Below are 21886 nucleotides of genomic sequence, written 5' to 3'. Positions count from 1 at the left end.
GAAAATTTAAGGAGAGATTTACTAAAGAGGTTAAAATATTGTATTTTTTATGACATAAGTAGAAAAGTGGAGGAGGGTTGGTAATTAGAAAATCCAGGTTTAAAATAATTGGTCTCAGGAGCTACAACAAGATGTGGAGGAAACTTTTCACCCATCAAGTTTTGCAATCTCCAGTGCACTGCCTGAAACAGAGGTGGAGACAATTTCAATAGTAACTATTTCAAAGTCTGGAAAAATGGTTTGAGATTTTGGGGAAAAAACACAATTCCTTTCCCTATCAGCAGGAAACAAAGGAATATAACGTTTTGTGCTTCGTGGAGACCTGGCTGATGGAGGAGATACCGGATCACGTCATCGAGCCCTCTGGGTTCTCCCCATTCTGGGCTGACAGGTCAAAAAACCTCTCTGGGAGGAGTAAAGGAGGTAGGGTATGCTTCATGGTCAGTAATGCTTGGTGTGACATCGGAAATCCTTTTGTTCCCCGGATCTGGAGTAGCTGGTACTGGTGTGGAGACCTTTCTGGCTGCCTAGGGAGTTCACGGCTGTTATTATCACAGCTGTGTATATATTCTGCTGCAGTCTGATACTGACCTGGCTCTCAAGGAACTGTATGAGACCATCAACACTCTAGAGACTGCACACGCAGAGGATGCCTTCATCGTCGCCGGTGAATTTAGTCGACCATCACTGTCTAAAGTCTCTCCGAAGTTTTGTCAACACATCCAGGTGAGCAGACGGTGAGATAGCATACTCGACTACTCTTACACTGCAACACTTCTGCAACACTTACAAAGCACCCCTCCGCCTGCCATTTGGAAAATCGAATCACTTCTCCATCTTGCTGCTGTCGAGATGCAGGTAAAGACTGAAACAAGAGGCGGCCATTGTTAAAACCATCCACTGTTGGTCTGACTAATCAGCCTCCATGCCACAGGACTGCTTTGATGACTGTTGGAATGTTTTTCGTGATGAGGATGTCTCCAAGTTTATGGATGGGGTCACAAGTTTCATTCAGTAGTGCATCAAGGATGTTGTTCCTCCCCACTGCCCCCCCCCCCCAGAAATTGGTCAGGGTCAATCCAAACCAGAAACCCTGGCTCAGCAGTTCCGTGCGGGCAGTACTTACTGTGTGACCAACAGGAACTCAAGAAATGCAGCTGCAATCTGCACAAACCCATCAAGGCAACGAAATGACAATGCAGGGACAAGATCCAGATGCAGCTCTCCACCAATAACACACACAGCTTATGTCTGCACACCATCACAGACTTCAAACTAAGCGCAGTGGTGTTTCCAGTCTCTCCCAGATGAGCTAAGTCCTTTTTTATTCTCGGTTCGATGTCGCTAACACTGAGCCCCCGAAGCAACCTGCACGTTGGTCATCTCTGAGGCTGAAGTACGCAGGTGTTTCCAACGAGTGGACAGTCGCAAGGCCGTGGGACCGGACAGCATCCCAGGACAGGTACCCAGAGCGTACACGGTGCAACCGGCAGGTGTGTTTACAAACACTTTTAATCTCCCCCTCTCCCAGTGTAGAGTGCCCTCCTGTTTCAAAACATCCACCATTGTTCTGGTACCTAAAAAGACCAAGGTAACATGTCTGAACGACTGGTGTCCTGTCACACTCCACCTCAATAATAAACAAATACTTTGAGAGGCTGGTCAAGGACACTACATCTGCAGCTTGCTGCCACCCACACTGGGCCTCTACAATTCACCTACCGACACAACCGATTGACAGATGACACAAAAGCCACAGCTCTACACACCGTCCTTACACGGCTGGAGAAAAGGGATGCTTATGTGAGAATGCTGTCCTTGGACTACAGTTCAACATTCAACACCATAATTCCTTCCAGGCTCGACAAGAAGCTCATGGACCTCAGCCTTCATCCGGCCTTGTGTAATTGGATCCTGGACTTCCTGTCAGATTGCCAGTAGGTGGTAAGAGTGGGATCCCTCACCTCTGCCCCTCTGACCCTCAACACAGGTGCCCCTCAGAGCTGTGTCCCAAGCCCACTCCTTTACTCTCTGTATACCCATGACTGTGTCACCACCCACAGCTCCGATCTGCTAATTAAATTTGCTGCTACACTGATTGGCCGAATCTCAAATAATAATGAGGCAGCCTACAGAGAAGAAGTCATCTCTCTGACACGGTGGTGTCAAGAAAGAAACCTCTCCCTCAATATCTCAAAAACAAAGGAGCTGGTTATGGACTACAGAGGGAATGGAGACAGACTAACTCCCTATTGACATCAATGGATCTGGAGTTGAGAGGGTGAACAGCTTTAAGTTCCTCAGCATACACATCACTGAGGATACTGGCTGTGTGGTGAAAAAAGCACAACAACTCCTCTTTCACCTCAGACGGTTGAGGAAATTTAGTATGGGCCCTCAAATCCTAAGAACTTTCTACAGGGGCACAATTGAGAGCATCTGGACTGGCTGCATCATTGCTGGTATGGGAACTGTACTTCCCTCAATCACAGGACTCTGCAGAGAGTGGTGCGGACAGCCCAGCACATCTATAGATGTGAACCCCATGATTCCACATTTACAAAGAGGTGTGTAAAAAGGGCCTGAAGGATCGTTGGAGACTTGAGTTATCCCAACCACAAACTGCTCAAGCTACTACATTCGGGAAAAGGTACCACAGCATAAAAGCCAGGACCACCAGGCCATCAGAGTGATTAATTCATGCTGATACAATTGTAATTCTATGCTTTATTGACCATCCTGCTGTACATACTATTTATTACAAATTACTATAAATTGCACATTGTACATTTCGACGGAGATGTGACGTAAAGATTTTTACTACTCTTGTATATGAAGGATATAAGTAATGCAGTCAATTCAGTTCCACAGATGCTGCTTGACTCACTGAGCTCCCCTCGCAGACTGTTCCTTCACATTCAACTCGCCTTGCTTGTGTCTTCCCTTTTCCAAGAGTAATTTCTGCAGCTAAATAATAAAAGTAAGGAAGAGGGATGGGCACCTCATAGCTGCCATCAAGTAAGATTACAACTGATCTTATCTTGGTTTTGGGTTTTACTTTCCTTCACAGTCCCTAAAATTATTGATGCACTTATAAGTCAAAATTCCACCTTGACCCTGAGTATATTTAACGACCAGGTATCCACAGATTAATTTACCTTCTGAAACTATGCTCTTGTTTGAGATTTCCCACCAGAGGAAACAACCTCACGACACCTAACACTGCTCAGATTAAAATTCCCTTGCATACTTTTAAATTCCAGAGAATATGATCATATTCTACTCAATCCTTCACCATGCCAATGCTTCTCTCCCACCACTAAATTATAAAATACCTTACAATGATTGTTCAAGGAATCAATTTAGTGAACGTGCATTCCCCTTCTATAAAGCAAGTATGTCCTTCCTAGAATAAGGAGAATTAAATGTGGTCTTGTTAAAACCATGTACACTGATCCTGTATTCTATTTCCTGCATGGTCTAAAGTTCTATTTACCCGGTTGCTAACATAGAAAACCTACAGCATAATACAGGCCCTTTGGCCCCCAAAGTTGTGCTGAACATGTCCCTACCTTAGAAATTACTAGGCTTCCACAAAGCCCTCTATTTCTCTAAGCTCCATGTACCTATCCAAAAGTCTCTTAAAAGACCCTGTTAGATCTGCCTCCACCACTGTTGCCGGCAGCCCATTCCACTCACTCACTACTCTCTGAGTAAAAAACTTACCCCTGCCATCTCCTCTGTACCTACTCCCCAGCACCTTAAACCTGTGCCCTCTTGTAGCAACCATTTCAGCCCTGGGGAAAAGCCTCTGACTATCCACATGATCAATGCCTCTCATCATTTTATACGCCTCTATCAGGTCACCTCTCATCCTCTGTTGCTCCAAGGAGAAAAGGCCAAGTTCACGCAACCTATTCTCATAAGGCTTGCTCCCCAATCCAGGCAACATGATTGTAAATCTCCTCTGCACCCTTTCTATCGTTTCCATGTCCTTCCTATAGTGAGGTCACCAGAACTGAGCACAGTACTCCAAGTGGGGACTGACCAGTGTCCTATGTAGCTGCAACTTTACCTCTCGACTCCTACATTCAATTCTACGATTGATGAAGGCCAATACACCATATGCCTTCTTAACCACAGAGTCAACTTGCACATTGAGTGTCCTATGGACTTGGACCCCAAGATCCCTCTGATCCTGCACACTGCCAAGAATTTTACTATTAATACTATATTCTACCATCATATTTGACCTATCAAAATGAAACACTTCACACTTATTTGGGTTGAACTCCATCTGCCACTTCTCAGCCCAGTTTTGCATCCTATCAATGTCACCCTGTAACCTCTGACAGCCCTCCACACTATCCACAACACCTCCAGCCTTTGTGTCATCAGCAAACTTAATAACCCATCCCTCCACTTCCTCAGCCAGGTCATCTATGAAAATCACAAAGAGCAGGGGTCCCAGAACAGATCCCTGAGACACTCCACTGGGGACCGACCTCCATGCAGAATATGACCCATCTACAACCACTCTTTGCCTTCTGTGGGCAAGCCGGTTCTGGATCCACGAAGCAATATCCCCTTGGATCCCATGCCTCCTTACTTTCTCAATAAACCTTGCAAGGGGTATCTGTATGCTAATTTTCTTTTTTTTTATGTTGAGATCTTTTTCAGCATTGAAGTTTAATAGTTGTGCATTATCTAAATAATATTCTACTTTTGTTGCATTTCATTCTTTTTCCCTTATTATGCTTTATCTGCTACATTTTGACAACTTGTGTAATCTGCCCACATGTCTTCAGATATTTTGTGTCTTCCTCAAATTCTAATGTTCTCTCTTTTTATTGTCAACAAGTTAGGATACTAATACTCTTTCCCTTCATTTAAGTAATTAATGTAGCCTGTAAATAAATGAATCCTTGATACTGATCCTTAAGATAGCCCACTGGTTGCCCCTTGCAAACATAAAAAAATACCCATTTATCCCAATCCTGTATTTTCTCTCTCTCAACTAATCCTCCGTTCATAGTAATATATTACTTCCAACCTCTGCCCTAATTTTTATGAGGAAGTTATTGAATGTCTTTGAAAATCTTTTCTTTTTTATCCATCCTGCTAATTGCTAATTACTGTCTCAATTTTAGTAAAAACATTGTCCTTTCATAATTCTGCTTTGAAATGTTATGCTTTTCTTAGCGTTCTGTTATAACATCATAAACAATAGATCAGAATTAGATTTTGAATCACCTGGCATATGTCGTGAATTTTTGCAACTTTACGGTGGCAGTACAATGAAATACATGATAAATAAATAGAGGGAAAAAAAAAGTGTGTGTGTGTGTGTGTGTGTGTGTGTGGCCAATGTCTCCAAAGTTATATCATATGTGTATCGAGTCTCCAATGATCTTCAGGCCCTTTTTACGTGCCTCTTTGTGAAAATGGAAATAAAGAAGAGGTGAGGTTGTGTTCATGGGTTCAATGTTCATTTAGAAATCAGATGGCAGAGGGGAAGAAACTGTTCCTGAATTGTTGAGTGTGTCCTTTCTTCCCAATGGTAACAGTGTGAAGACGACATGTTCTGGGTAGTGGGGTCCTTAATGGTGGACACCGCCTTCCTGAGGCACTGCACCTTGAAAATGTCTTGGTTACTATGGAGACTGGTAGCCACAATGGAGCTGACTAATTTTACAAGTTTCTGCAACTTCCTTCGATCTTGTGCAATACCCCCCTAACCCACACCAGATGGTGGTGCATCCAGTCAGAATGCTCTCCACAGTACATTTGTAGAAGTCTTTGAATGTTTTAGTTGACAAACCAAATCTCCTCTAGCTCCAAATGATATATAGCCACTGTCTTGCCTCATTTATGTTGGATCCAGGTTAAGTCCTCAGAGATATTGACACCCAGGAACTTGAAATTGCTCACTCTCTCCACTTCTGATCCCTCTATGAGGATTGGTTTGTTTTCCCTTGTCTTACTCTTCCTGAAGCCCATAGTCAGCTCTTTGGTCTTACTGATGTTGAGTGAAGGTTGTTGCTGCGACACCACTCAACTAACTGGTGTATCTTGCTCTTGTACGCCCTTTTGTCACCAACTGAAATTCTGCCAACAATAGTTATATGATCAGCAAATTTATAGATGGCTTTTGAGCGAAGCCTAGCCACAGGGTCGTGGGAGAAGAGAGAGTAGAGCAGTGGGCTAAGCACACATCCCTGTGGTGCACCTGTGTTGATCGTTAGATTTCACTACTTTCCTAAAAAAATGTATTAGACTACTAAATCTGTAGTTTCTCTCTCTCTCTCTCTCTCTGTGTTAAATAGCAATCTGTGTTGCCTCCCAGGTCCCAGAATAAAGATGTCTCTGAGCAGCAACAGAGAACTCCTGAGGGGGAGGGTGAACAGCCAGAGATTGTTGTTCACTTTGGTGCAAATGATACCGGCAGAACTAGGGATGGGGTTCTGAGGAATGAGTAGAGGGAGTTTGGTAAGAAAATAAAATGCAGGACCTCAGGGCTAGAGATCTCTGGATCACCCCTGATGCCATGTGCTAGTGAGTCTGAGAACAGAATTCAAGGCCGGGTATGGTGGATGGTTATAGTCTCTTCCCCAGGATCAGGAAATCTAAAATGAGACAATACAGATGCACAATAAGAGGGAAGAGATTTCAAAGAGATCCGAGAAGTAACTTGTTTACACAGAGGATAGTGAGTCCCTGGAGTGAGTTGCCAGGCAAAGTGGTTGAGGGAGGGGAGGTGCAAATGCAACCAGAGGGAAAACTCTGATTTCAAACCTTCGCTGCCTTGCGGCCATACCCACTCATGGGAAAGGCTTTGGGAGTAAACCCTGAGGACAAATCCGGAACTGGAGTCCCTAAGGCAGTCCGACGTTGCCTTCAACCTCGTTCTGGCAACTCCTGCTATGACACTGGTGCCAAGCTGTATCGACCCTTGCCCTTTCCTTGGACAACATCGGTGGCAGGAGAGGGGAGACTTGCTGCATGGGCAACTGCCGGTCTCCCATACAACCTTGCCCAGGTCTGTGTGCTGCAGAGAAAGACTTTCCAGGTGCAGATCCATGGTCTCGCGAGACTAATGGATGTCACGCAATATAATTTTGAAATTATGCTAATATAATTTTGAAATCTATGTTAATATAATTGTGAAATACCTTGTAAGTAATTATGTGTTAATTAATATGATCCCTAATTATTCTAAATAATAAATGCAACACAATCTATACTTTGAAACATTTTAGAGTTCAACATATTTACTTTGTCTGTGTTTCAAGTTGCAACACGACATTGTGACAATAAACCCAGAATGGAAGCCGGTAGCTTATTGTTAGTAACTTGTCTGCACCCCCCCCCCCCCGAATGACGTCGACATCTAGTCAAAACATGTTACTTTTGAAACTGTGCCTGTCATTTGTTTTGACTGCCTGGCATCATTTACTTGTGTGTGGGTGAGCTGTGTCTTGTGTTTGTTTGATGAGCATATTATGAAAAAAAACATTTAAAGTGCCACACAGTTTTCAGGCTGAGTAAACATTTCCTGCTCAGAGCAATGGTTGGTCTGCGCGGCTGTATCTATATAAAACAAAATAGCTGGAACATTGCCTAGAATGTTACCAGGTGTGGAAGATCTGAGAGCCCTCAGTCCCGTTAATTTGCTGAGTACTTATTCTGCTGTGATGTTACTTGACTTTAAGTTCTTTCATCTCTTTTGCCCTTTGAGGCAATGTACTGGAAAAAGAGACACAACATAATTGTTCGGTGTTTTTACTGTATGTTCCATATTGTTAATTCCCTAGTCACAGTTTCCAAAGGACCACACTGTTTACTTCTGCTACTCTCTTCCCTTTAAGGATTTCTGTTTAAGGATCCCATGTCCACATTCAGATCTTTTCATCCAAATCTCCCCTCTTTGTACCTCACATTATGGTTCTTTAAAAATTTCTGGCCTACAGTTTAATTAATTCTCCGCTGTTTTTGCTTTGATGACGTCTTTTAGAGCAGTTTTCTGTTTCTTTGATTGCAAGCATTTAAAATTTGAAAAGGTAGCGATCTCTTCTTGTTGCTCAGAGAAAGGGCAAAACTTTAAAATTAAAGTTTGGATATTCGGGGTTGATGTCCTTCATATTTTTCACTGAAAGATGAACAATAATTTCACACACACTTACTTGCGAAAGTTGTTGAGGCTTGCAAACAATTGAAAAATTCAGGACTTGTACTGATGCATTATTGTTTGTCATTAATAGTTATAGATCCAATTCACTGAGATAGAATTAAGATATACATCAATTATATTTTCATTGAATTATAGGACAGTAAAGCAATTGACAAGGTCTGAGCCGTAAGATTGAGTCTCATGGGATTCTAGGTGAGTTGGTAAATTGAATGCAAAATGTAATAGAAGATGGAGCGCAGTGGTTTTTCTGACTGGAGGTCAATGACTGGTGGTGTTACACAGGTACTGGCACAGTATTTATGGAGCATTTAGTCAATTACACTGACAGGCAGGGAATAGGGGGGTAGGAGCCATGTCCATACAAATGGCATCAAGGTCATTACACAGGTGCTGGTCTGTCTCGTGCTATACTACTCTATTTTGCTATATTCTTAACAGGTTCAAGGGACTGAATTCCCTCCTTTTGTCAACATTCACAAACTTAAAAGACTTTTCTCAAATCTACAGATAATAAAATAAACAGGCAGTTGTATTTTTAGTTTCTTTTATACAAGTTACTTTTATAACAAACTGCAAGAGATTTTTTAAAAGCTGCTAGTCTCATCAGGAATGAGTCACTGTTTTGAAGTAGCGCATGAGAAAGCGGCACCTTGCAGGCCTGGAGCCATTTGAAAACTGCTAGTCTGGTCAGGAGTGAGTTTTATTTGAGCCATCAAAGAGAAGGGAAGTGTAAATGGAGCGGCTGTTGTGTGACTGGTCCAGGTTTGGTTCAACAGGCTTGTGCGAGAAAAGGCTTGGACAAGCAAACACGTAAGCAAGAAGTAAGTTTCCAGTAAGTTGTTTTTTTCCCTGTGTTAGTACATAGCTGGTGTGCCAAGAATGGGTCCAAAATTAGTGGTCTCTTCCTTGTGCGAGATGTGCGAACTTTGGGAGACTTCCAGTATCCCTGATAACCACGTTTGCACAAAAAGCATTGAGAAGCAGCTTGGTGACCTTCGGCTCATATGGGAGAATGATGAGGTGAGAAATAGAAGCTACAGGGAGGTAGTCACCCCTAAGTTGCGAGAGGTGGGTATCTGGAGAGGGAAAGGGGATAGGCAGACTGCACAGGGTATCCCTTTGACTGTTCCCCTCAGTAATAAATTTTGGATACTGTTGGGGAGAGCGACCTACCAGGGAGAAGCCACTGTGAGTAGGTTTCTGGCACTGAGTCTGGATCTGTGGTTCCGAAGGGAAGGGGTGAGCTTTAGTCATAGAGGATTCAATGGGGAGGGGAACAAAAAGGACGTTTTGTGAACAAAAATGAGTTTCCCAGATGGTTTGTTGCTTCTTGGGTGCCACAGTTGGGGACATCTTGGATTAAGTCCACAGCATTCTTAAATGGGAAGGTGGGAAGCCTTCAAAAGTGAAACTTGGAGAGTACGGAGTTTGTATGTTCCTGTCAGAATTAAAGGCAGGGATGACAGGTTTATGAGACAATGGCTTTCAAGAGGCCCTGGTTAAAAAAAATTGAGGTGCAAGTGTAGGCAGTCAGGAGTAAATGAGGTACTTGAGGAGTATAAGAAATGCAAGAGAACACTTGAGAAGGAAATCAGGAGAAACTAAAAGATAGCGTGAGGTTGCTTTAGCAGACAAGATGAAAAGGAATCCTTGTGGTTTCTACAAATATATTAAGAGCAAAAGGCTAGCAAGGGACAAAATGTGGTCATCAATGCATTGAGCCAAAAGAGATGGGAGAGATTTTAAATGGATTTTTTTGCATCTGTATTTACTCAGGAGATGGACAGAGTGTCTATAGATGGGGGGAAATGCAGCAGAGTCATGCATTACAGATTACAGAAGAGGAGATGTTTGCTGTCTTGAGGAAAATTAGGGAAGTTAAACCTCCAGGGCCTGACAAGCTGTTCCCTCGGACCCTGTTGGAGGCTAGTGCAGAAATTGCAGGTGCCCTCACAGAGATATTTAAAACATCATTAGAAGGTGTCGGAGGATCGGAGGATAGCTAATGTTGTCCTGTCATTTAAGAAATGTTCTAAGAATAAGATAGGAAATTATAGGCCAGTGAGCCTGACATCAGTAGTGGGAAAGTTATCGGAAGGCACTAAAAGGGGCTGGATATATAAGTATTTGGATAGACAGGGACTGATTAGGGATCGTCAACATGGCTTTGTGCACGGTAAGTCATGTCTCACCAATGTTATAGAGTTTTTCAAGGAAGTTGCCAGGAAAGTTGATGAAAGAAAGGCAGTGGATGATGTCCACATGGACTTTAGCAAGGTCTTTGACAAGGTCCCACAAGGGAGGCTGGTCAGGAATGTTCAGTCACTTGGAATTCAAGATGAGACAGTAAATTGGGTCAGATATTGGCTTCACAGAAAAAGCCAGACAGTTGTTATAGATGGTTGCCGCCCTGACTGGAGGCCTGTGACTAGTGGTGTGCCAGAGGGATTGGTACCAGGTCTGTTGTTGTTTGTCATCTATATATCAAAGATTTGGATGACAATGTGGTAAACTGAATAAGGAAATTTGCAAATAACACCAAAATTGGGTGTGTAGTGGACAGTGAGGAAGACTAGCAGGATCTGGACCAGATGGAAAAATGGAGTGAAAAAAGGGAGGTGGAATTTAATGCAGACATGTGAGGTGATGCATTTTGGGAGGACCAACTAGGGTAGCTTTTACACGGTGAGTGGTGGGCCCCTGACGGGTGCAGTAGAACAGAGGGATCTGGGAACTCAGAATCACAGGTAGATAAGGTTGTAAAGAAAGCTTTTGGTACCTTGGCCTTCATAAATCGAAGTACTGAGTTGGGATGTTATGTTGAAGTTATAGAACAGTGGTCCCCAACCTCTGGGACGCGCCCAGCACATCTTTAAGAAAAAAAGCCGAAATAAACAAACTAATTAATTAGGTGCCACCCAGCACGTAGATGTCGGCCCAGATCAGAGGCGATTGCTGATTGCGTAGAGCAAGTAAAATCGGCAGTTGCCTCTGATCTGGGCCGACATTTACGTGCCGGGTGGCACCTAATTAATTAACTTGTTTGTTTTGGTTTTTTTCTGAAAGGTGTTCTGAGTGTGTCCCAGCTACCACTGCACCCCTGCACGCTTCGTGGCCTGGAGGTTGGGGACCACTGTTGTAGAAGATATCGCTGAAGCCTAATTTGGAATATTGTGTGCAGTTTTGGTCACCTACATCATGAAAGATATAAAAAAGAATGAAAGAGTGCAGATAAAATTTACAAGGATGGTGCCAGGACTTGAGAACCTGAGATATAGGGAAAGGTTGAGTAGGTTAGGACTTTATTCCTGAGAGCCTAGAAGACTGAGAGGTAATTTGATGGAAGTGCACAAAACTATGAGGGGTACAGACAGCATAAGTGCAAGCAGGCTTTTTCCACTGAGGTTGGGTGAGACTAGAACTAGAGGGCATGGGTTAAGGGTGAAAGGTGAAATGTTTAAGGGGAATATGAGGGGAAATTTCCTCAGTCAGAGAGTGGTGAGAGTGTGGAACAAGTTGACAGCACGAGTGGAGGATGCAGTGTTGGTTTCAGCATTTAACAGAAATTTGGATAGGTACATGGATGAGAGGGTTATGGAGGGCTCGAGTCCAGGAGCAGATTGATGGGACTAGGCAGATTAATTGTCTGCATGGAATATTTATTTTATATTTACTGAGATACAGCACAGAACAGGCCCTTCTGGCCCTCTCATCTGTGCCGCCCAGCAATCCTAGCCTAAGCATTGTATAATTTACAAGGACAAGTTAACCCATCAACCAATACATCTTTGAACTGTGAGAGGTAACCCATGCACAAACTGCTTACAGGCAGTGTTGGGAATCGAACTTGGGTTGCCTGTACTGTAAAGTGTTGTGCTAACCACTACGCTACCGTACTACCTTTAGGCCCATCTGATGTGCCGAGGGGCCTGTGATGGTACTATGTTCCACATATCATTGTCAGGGTAGGAAGAGTGATGATGGACTGCCATTTATTGTCGTGCTCTGGCCATTCTTGAGAAAGTGATGATGTGTCACTTTTTAAACTGTCGCTATCTATTTGATGAAGGTATTTTCACAATGCAGTTACACTGATTTATTTATTGATACAGAGCAGAGTAGCCCCTTTCGGCCCTTTGAGCCACACCACCCAGCAATCCCCTGATTTAATCCGAGTTTAACCACGGGGCAACTCACAATGACCAATTAACCTGCAAACTGGTCCGTCTTTGTCCTGTGGGAGAAAACCCGTGCAATCACGGGGAGAACTCCTCACAGGCAGCGACGGGAATTGAACCCGGGTCCCTGGTACTGTAAAGCGTTGTGCTAGACCACTCACTATACTATCGTGCCGCCCTGCATGAGGGGTTCCGGGAATTTTGTCCAGCAGTGAGGAAAACTGGAAATGAAGATATTCCCGGGGATTTCCTGCCCTTCAAGTTTACTGCTGTCATTGGCAAATCTGCACAGGGTAGAAAATGCATTGAACATTTGCTTTTTACAGTAGCATCACTGTGCTTTACTATGAGGAGAATAAATTACAATAAACAGCATAAATTATACAAAACTTACATCAAATAAACATAAATGCCCTGGTCCATCTATTTTGCACGTCATGAAATTTGGACCTGCTGCTGAATAAGCCATGGCATATTCATGTTGATAGTGTTTACTGCTGTCGAGGCACACTGAAGGTGGAATCAATGCATGTTTACTGCAGTGTAACCAGGTAAATTGCTTTGTCCAAGATTGACTGCTGGCGAAATATGTTTAATTCACGCTGCCTGTTCCAACACAAACCCATTTCAAAAAGCGGGGTTGGAATGCTATAATGCATTCATCCACTATATTACCACCGGCCACGTTGCCTCCTCATCAGTAACTAGAGGGCTGGGGTTGTTTTCGGAATGTGCTCCTGAGCCTCTGGGTACGTGCTGCCTTTTTGCTTTGAGGGGGTCAGGTTTCCCTGAGACTTTGTAGGGAAAAGGTTCCACTGAAAGGTCAGAGATGGAAAGACACCAGCTCAGCTCCTTCAGGCTGCTGCTCTGATTCGCACTACTCAAAGTCCTCAATTGCAGATTTATATTAATGTAAACTAACCGCTTGCCATTTTTCAGCTCAGATATTTATGGGAATCACTATTTAAATCCAATTGCAAATTACCAATGGAGAAAAATTGTTTATTTTTCCTTTACAACAGGATGTGCTTGACATTCTTAATGTTTAACAAGGATTTAATGGCTGTATTTGTCTTTGAGTGTCTGCAGTTCAAGGCTTTGAGCCAACCCGGTTCCAAATTCAGTGTCAGAGTCGATGAGTCTTTGGGGTCAATCTCCCTCTCTGGACCTAATTAATGTTGCTTTCTATCTGACTGGGATAATGGTCGTTTCACTCTTAATTACGACGCTAATGAAATGAGGAAGCAGCTTGTGTGATTATGGACAAGTGAGGAGGAATGAACTGACTTCACGCAGAGCCTTTCACTACTTCAGGGTGCTCCAAAGTGCTTTACAGTCAATAAAATATTTGGTGAGGTGTATCACTTCAATATGGGAAATTAGTTTAAGCTTTTAATACAGGATAGAATTAGTTTACAAGACATTACTTGGGCAGCTGCAGGGTAATTAAATCCCACCCATGGGCCATCCTTGGGCAAGTTTCCCAGATCATATCTGAGTTACTTAAACTTTGGGGAGGGGAGAAAAGAAAAGAGGCAACACTTCTCCATGTAGGTGTTTTTCGAACAGGAAGAGATTACTCAGCCCCTTAATCTGTTACGCCTCTCACTCGGTTCGTGGCTTAACTGCATTTTAACTGCAGTGACCCAGCTTAATTGTAACTTACCCTTGCAAGTGGAATAAGTGCTACACCTGCCCCTACACCTCCTCCCTCACTACCATTCAGGGCCTCAAACAGTCCCTCTGGGTGAGGCGACACTGCATCTGTCAGTCTGTTGGGGTCATCTGCTGTGTCCGGTGCTCCCGGTCTGGCCTCCTGTATATCGGTGAGACTCCACGTGGGGTGGGAGGCCGCTTCGCCGAGCACCTATGCTCCATCCGCCAGAACAAGCGGGATCTCCCAGTAGCCACCCATTTTAATTCCACTTCCCATTCCCATTCCCATTCCGACATGTCTATCCATGGAATCCTCTATTGTTACAATGAGGCTACACTCAGGATGGCCTTATCTCGTTACCTGCTCATTGCCTCCCCCTTTTTCTTTCTTCCATGGCCTTCTGTCCTCTCCTATCTGATTCCTCCTTCTCCAGCCCTTTATCTCTTTCACCAATTGACTTCCCAACTCTTTACTTCACCCCTCCCCCACCCACCACGATTCACCTATCTGCAGATTTTCTTTTGTTTGTTAGTTGTAACCTGTCAGACCCTCGCCCAACAAAATACAATCCTGATATTTTTGATTAATACTTGATGTTGATTAATCAACACCAAGTAACAGAAAGAAAGATTCAAGGATGATCTATTACTGAAATGTGGTCAAAGGCCAGAGAGATCAAAATTAACATATTTCATCACCTTCTTACAATTTAGGTGCCCTTATACTACAAATTATTCAATAATACCATCTTTTTGTAAATAGAATATTGAACTGATCTAAACCCATCCTCTAAACAGAACTCCAGTGTTTACCTCCTGACCTGATCTCTTGCCTTCAGAAATGAACCAAACCCAAATCTCCCTCTCCATTTTTCTCTCCTCACTGGGCTTCTGACCTGATTTCTAATCCCCCTCTCATTCTCTGACTCCAATCCCTAAAATCTTTCCATCTCCTGAACTTTACCATGGGCAAGTCCTGAAAGGAATGATTGCATCAGGAATCTCGTTAGTGTCATTTATTCAGAGATACAGCGAAGAATAGGCCCTTCTGGCCCTGTGAGCTGCTGCATCCAGTAACCCACCTATCTAACCCTTGCCCAATCCACGGGATAATTTACAATGACCAATTAACCTACTAATTTGTACATCTTTGGAATGTGGGGGGAAACCAGTACTCCAGGAGGAAACTCACACCTTCAAAGGGAAGCTGTACAAACTTCTTCTATGCGCCCCTGGAACTGAACTTTGAACTTTGACACCCTGAGCTGTAAATGCATGATGGAAGGGAAAAAAAAGCTCTTTATAATGCCTTCACAGCCTTAATACATCCTATTGCAGTTCAAAAGGCAAGTTTGGAGTGCACTATCAGTTCATATGTAGTGAAACAATTTCTGCAGAGCAAGGATTCACAAATAACTATCTAATGAAAACATGCTTATCTACTTTTTTATAATGTTGGGAGGGGAAAAATATTGACTAGGACATGAAGAAGAATCCCTGTATCCTCGTTGGGATCCGTTTCATTTGGACTGAACAGTTCTCTTCTCTGCCTATTCCACCATGATCCTCTTCGTAAGTGAGGCCTCAGCTTTTGTCTTAACCAAACATCAGCGTGTGAAGCACTTCCATGCACTGCACTGGGACCATCAGCCTCGATTTGCCCAATTAGATTCTGTTCAGGTGGGCAAACTTGCACTTCTGAATCATGGAATTGTGTGCTCAGGTCCCACTCCAGTGACTTGAGCACAAAAATAGATCTGGCAGTGTAGTGCTTTGCTGCAAGATTGAATGAGCCTTCAGCACCATTGCACATCTGAGATTATCTGGTTATTACTGCACTGGTGTATGCGGGAGCGTGTCTGCATATTTACTAGCATGTTTCCCTCACTACCACAGTGACTTGGGGAAGACTAGAAGTTATGAAACATTTTCAATAATTGAAAGCCTTTCTTTTTAATAATTATGTATTCGAGTGTCTGGAGTGGGACTTGATCCCACAACCATCATACTTAGAGCCAAGAAAACTACTTACTGAGCCATATATAAAAAGTAAAAGTATTGATACTATATCAGGAATAAAAATAGATTATGCTGGAAATATCTAGCAAGATCTATGAAGTGAATGAAATAGTTCACAGTTCGTGTAGAAGGTTAATGAAAAAGTTATTAATTCTCTCCTTTAATACCAAGATACTGCCCTCAATTCTCAGTCCTTGAGTAACTTTATTAGTGGAGATGATTGATGGACACATTACAGAGAACCTCTCTGCGGTTTAATATTAATAGTTCTTACACGTGCCTGCATTGTGCCGGGTAACAAAAGTGTTAAATAAAAGCTTTTACTTCTTACTCTAATGAGCTGAATGCTTTGCAGAGAAATAGATGTTTGAAAGAACAAGGGACTAATGTTAACTCTTAAATTAGCCTCGGGCAACAGCACAAGAGCAGGCACCTGTGTGAGTGAAAGAATCTTTTAGACATCTACCCTGCAGAACAGAAAATAACTACATTATGTCTTGTGGATTATCTGAGTCAGGAGCTACCGTATAGAAATGGTGTATTGGCCAATGTTTATGCTCCAGTATGTCCTTATATTCCTTATTCCCTTGGAAATTGATCCAGCTTCCCTATGAATTTGTCAGTTCTCTTTGCCCTATATCCTCCATATTGTGTCACTTTGTGTTAAAATGTACTTTGATTTTTATTTCGTTCTAATTGTGTTCTTGTAAAATTATGTATAATTCATGTTTGTTTTTCTTGTGTATGTTGCATATATGATACATGCATATTTTCCATATATTCTATATGTACCTATAACAAGAAATTCAACTTTTTGCTTTTAAGTTTCATGTTCCCATGACTCCCTGGCTAAGGAATTCCTATTTATTACTAAAATCTTTATATCTATGAGTGTGCTTTTAGCCACCTCAGCAAAAGTGCGCCTTACTAACTCTATTCATGAAGATCTTCATCTGATCATCTGGCGGGGGAAACACCAGTCCACTCAATCTTTCCTGATATCTCAGTTCAGGTCATAGAGCCATATCATGGTAACAGGTCCCTGCCATCCAAGGTTCTCATCTAAGCCAGTCCAATTTGCCTACATTTGACTTGTATCCCTCTAAACCCTTAGTATCCATATACCGATCCAAGTACATTTTTTCAAATGCCGTTAATGTACCTGCTTCAACCACTTCATCTGGCAGCTCATTCCATATACCGATCACCTTTTGGGTGAAAAAAAATTACCACCAGGTTCCCATTAAATCTCTCCCCCTTCACCTTAAATGTATGCTCTTTAGTTCCAACCCCGGGGAAAACAACTGAGTGCATTCACCCTATCTGTGCACCCCATGATATTTTTTTGTGTCTGCCTTATAATACAGAGAACAAAACTGCAGGGTAGTCCAGGTATGGTCTAACCAAATTTCTTTAACACACCTTTATTCCTTTTCAATTCATTCCTTCTAGAACTGATCTGCAGTGGTTCATTTTCCCTTTAATGCACGATTCGCTTGTGTCGAAGGGTTTGAGCATGTACAGGGTGACCAAATGGACAAAGATGCAAATTTAGCAAAGTGGAGACAAAATAACTTTTGACACTGATTGGATAACTTAGGAGAGCAAGGCACAGCGGCAGACTCACTAACTTTCCAAAATGTCATTAAACAAGAAAAGTGATTGAAGAGGAAAATGAATCTGACATTAGAAATCGGTGCTGTGAGCACTGTATGGAATTCATTTGATTCTGGGTGTGAGGAAAATTGTTAAACATCCAGCACTACTAAATATTCAATGGTGGAATAGGAAGATAGGAAAAATAATAATTTTAGGAAGCTTTTGTCGTCAATCAAAAAGCTATGAAGCACATTCAGTGCCCTGGGGACTGGAAGAGAACATTAATGCATTCCTCCATTCTAAAAGAAGCAATATGCATTTCTCTGAACCACACTCTGTTCGACATATGGTACATCTTACAGAACAAGGATGAAGGAAAGTCAAAGCAAGATTAGATTAACTGTGGGAGAGAGGCTTTGTCGAAGGTTGCACAGGGCTCCCTCTGTTGGCCACTGATTCTTTCCCAGAATGGGTAGGAACAGAAGAGAGAAGGGAAGGTTTTCATGCAGGTGGCAACTTTCACTGCTACAGGATGTCCCGAATCATCTGCTGTGTTGTCATTGATTTAAATGCAAGAACTATGGTATCCAATTGTGTTTGAAAGGCGCTCACAAATAGACTGGGATAACTAGAACTGCATTGAGCCTGAATGAAATAATAACCAGATGCGATGGTGGTCAAAAGAAACAGATAGGTTAAATGAGTGTCTGGGGAGAATTACCTTGTACATATTTAATGAGATCATTTTCATCTAATTTCAATCTAATGACTCATTTGTAAAAAAAAAAAGCACTTTGACACTACGCACAAGAGTGGAGAGTCAACGTGGATCAGCATGTCCACCATTCTGAGTCAGAAAACAGAATTTAAACAGTGAAGACCATTTCCAGGTCCTTGCACGTCTAACCTGCCTAGGCTCCTCAGGGACCTACACATTGCAATCAAGTGTCTTTTCATTCTTCAAACAACAGTAACACAAGCACTCATAGTCACTTACTGCACCCACATATCTGCCTTTTGTGAGTAATGAACCAGCACACGTGGATCCCTTGAATTCTCAGAACTCTCCAGTCTCTCACATTTTAATTAAGCATTTCTCCTCTTTAATTTTCCTGCAAGAATGTACCACTTGACACTTAACCTATCAATTTCCCTTAATAACTTTCTTCCATCCTCTTCACTTTCCTACAATCATGTGCCAACTGAATTTTGTACATGTTATGTTACAAGTAGCAGAACTGCAGACTGGCTCACATTTACAGGAAGCTTTGGAATAGTTAAACTTGGAGAGGACAAAGGCATGGAAAAGGGTTTCATTAGCACACCAGCTCTGGCAAAGACAGAGTCAAGCAATGCTTGGAGATAATTAGTTCTGTTTCTATTGACCATGGTATGCGTACCAAAATGTGATACCGTTATATTTTATATTCAAAGTTCAAAGTAAATTTATTATCAAAGTACATATATGTCACCATATACAACCCTGACATTCATTTTTTGCAGGCATACTCAATAAATCCATATTACAATAATGAACATATTAGAATCAATCAATCAATATTTGATCATATATTTATCACTTACATAGTTTTACAAAGACATAGAATAAACTTCTTGCACTATTTATTTTTGTCATTTATAATAATTTTGTGTGGTTAGCACCGCGCTCTACAGTCCAGGCAACCCTATTTAATTCCCACTGCTGCCTGTGAGAAATTTGTATGTTTTCCACTCCCCAACCCCTCTATTGCACACTCTGACCTTTTACTTCTTCTCACATGCCCATTACTTCCCTTTTTCATATGGTCCACTCTCCAATAATATTTTTTCTTCTGCAGTCCTTGACCTTCCCACCCACCTGCCTTCACCTAACACCTTCCAGCCTCTTCCCCCTCCCTACCATCTTCCCCCTTCCTTCTCAGTCCTGGAGAAGGGTCTCAGCCCAAAATGTCTACCATTTACGAGAGGTGATTGATATGTTCGTGGCCTAAGATAGAAGGAGCCAATTTTAGAAAGCCTAGCACATTTATTTTTCAACATAGTCCTCTCCTACATTTACACACTTAGTCCTGTGGTCGTGGAGCATACGGATCTTGGACTTCCAGAACATGTCCACAGCAGGGGTGGTTGACAAGTTTGTGGCCTAAGGTAGAAGGAGATGAGTTATACAGCTTTTGTTCTATGCACATGCAGGTCAACTCTTTGAGTAATTATGCAGAAAGTTTGAAGTTAATAACTCGTCAGTTAATAATGCATCAGGGGTGATTGATAAGTTCGTTGCCTAAGGTAGAAGGAGATGAGTTATTAACTTTAAACTTCCTGCATAATCACTTAGAGTTGAACTGCATGTGCAGGTAACAAGAGCTGTATAACTCATCTCCTTCTACCTTAGGCCACAAACTTATCAATCACCCCTGCTGTGGACACTTTCTGAAGGTCCAAGATCCGTATGCTCCACAACCACTGGACTAAGTGTGTAAATGTAGGAGGGGACTATGTTGAAAAATAAATGTGCTAGGTTTTCTAAAATTCTACCTTAGGCCACAAACATATCAATCACTCCTCGTATTCTTTCCCATTGATGCTGCCTGACCTGTTGAGTTCCTGCAGCATTTTGTGTGTGTTGCTTTGGATTTTCAGCATCAGCAGACTTCCTCATGTTTTTTAATTTTGGCATTGTGCTGTTGCTGCAAAACATTAATAAATCTGATTCTGATTTGTGTTACTTCATTGTAAAGTAGGAACAAATCATGCTGATGATGAGGTTGGAATGGAAAAAAAAATTGTTGCTGCCCAAAGTAACAAAATCGCCAGTCTCAACGACCTTAGATCCATGGATCTGGAAATTTAAGATTAATTTTAGTAATTTCAGCAGGCAGACTTAAAGCGATGGAATTGATGTTCAGACTAAAGCACAGGAGGAACAAAGTGGAAGTGTTTGCAGATCAGGAACATTACTGAAAGCAGATCATAATCTATCCAACTGTTTTAGAAACCTTTGTCATTTAGGATGAATTGTGAGAGTCCTTCATTTCTTATGTGGAAAGATGGCAATGTTCTGCAGGCAAATAATCTTGTCAAAACTGACAAAAAGAGAAAGCTTGTTAGTTCAAAATAAATGATTTGAGAACTTAAGAAAGAAATCTTATGACAGTGAGTCTGCAGAAATACTTTATTCCAGCGCCTTCAGATATCATGGAAAGTTACAATTTTCAATCAAAACTTCAGGAGGCACCTTATATAGCAGCTCTAAAGTATTTGTTTCAACAGTACAATGATACTTTTCTGAATTGAGCAATATGGAACAGGTATGTGTGCTTTTCAGCCAATTTATAAATTCAATACAAATTACTAAAAGCAAGATATTCAATATTTGAGTGTGCCTGTAAAAGTTCTGCTGATGGAGGTGACTTCCAAAAACATTAGTGTCTCCCAGTGTATGATGTTTTTGTTAATGCTCTTTATATACAAATGGCAAGTGAGCTCAGCTGCTACTCGACATCTGCTTTTCATCCAATTCTTTGGTTCTGAACAAAAACTGAATATAATCAAATACAGAATTCACAGTAAGATCTTCTTAGGCAACAATATGTTCAAGGTCTTTGGAGACAAATGGGTCTTGGAGATGGGTGATGTCAGCAAATTTGAAAGGAAATAGGGAGTATCTAAGGCAGGGTAAATTATTAGTACTATCAGCTAACTGGATGATAACCATATGACAACAAGACATAGGAGCAGAATGAGGCCATTCAGCCTATCAAGTCAGCTCCACATTCTATCATGCCTGATTTATTTTCTCTCTCAACCCCATTTTCCTGCCTTCTCATAGCCTTTGATATTCTTACTGATCAAGAACCTATCAAACTCTGCTTTAATTACAGTCAGTGACTTGGCCCATGCAGCTGTCTTTATTTTTTGTAATTCAAATTTTCATTATTATTTATTCTTATTTTACAAAGCAGCACAGCATATTTACACAGCCATCCCATGACAGGAAAACATATAAAACAAAAAAAAAACAGAAAAAGGACTTCTAATTTATGTTTAAATTAACATACAACCAAAATTGATCCCACGTGTCTTGCACTTTCCCCTCATTGTTAATTCTTCCCCTCATGCATATCGCAGGGTTATTCCAGAGTGAGGAGTATAACTGATTTAAATGTGACATTTTACAAGCTTTATGAATTGTACACCACACACTCCTTGAGTGAAATAGTATAGGATTTAGATTAGTCTTGTT

The sequence above is a fragment of the Hypanus sabinus genome, chromosome 18, assembly GCF_030144855.1.
Source record: "Hypanus sabinus isolate sHypSab1 chromosome 18, sHypSab1.hap1, whole genome shotgun sequence".
NCBI classification, from domain to species: Eukaryota; Metazoa; Chordata; class Chondrichthyes; order Myliobatiformes; family Dasyatidae; genus Hypanus; species Hypanus sabinus.
The sequence above is the reverse complement of the archived record's forward strand: the minus strand, read 5'-3'. Positions refer to the sequence as shown.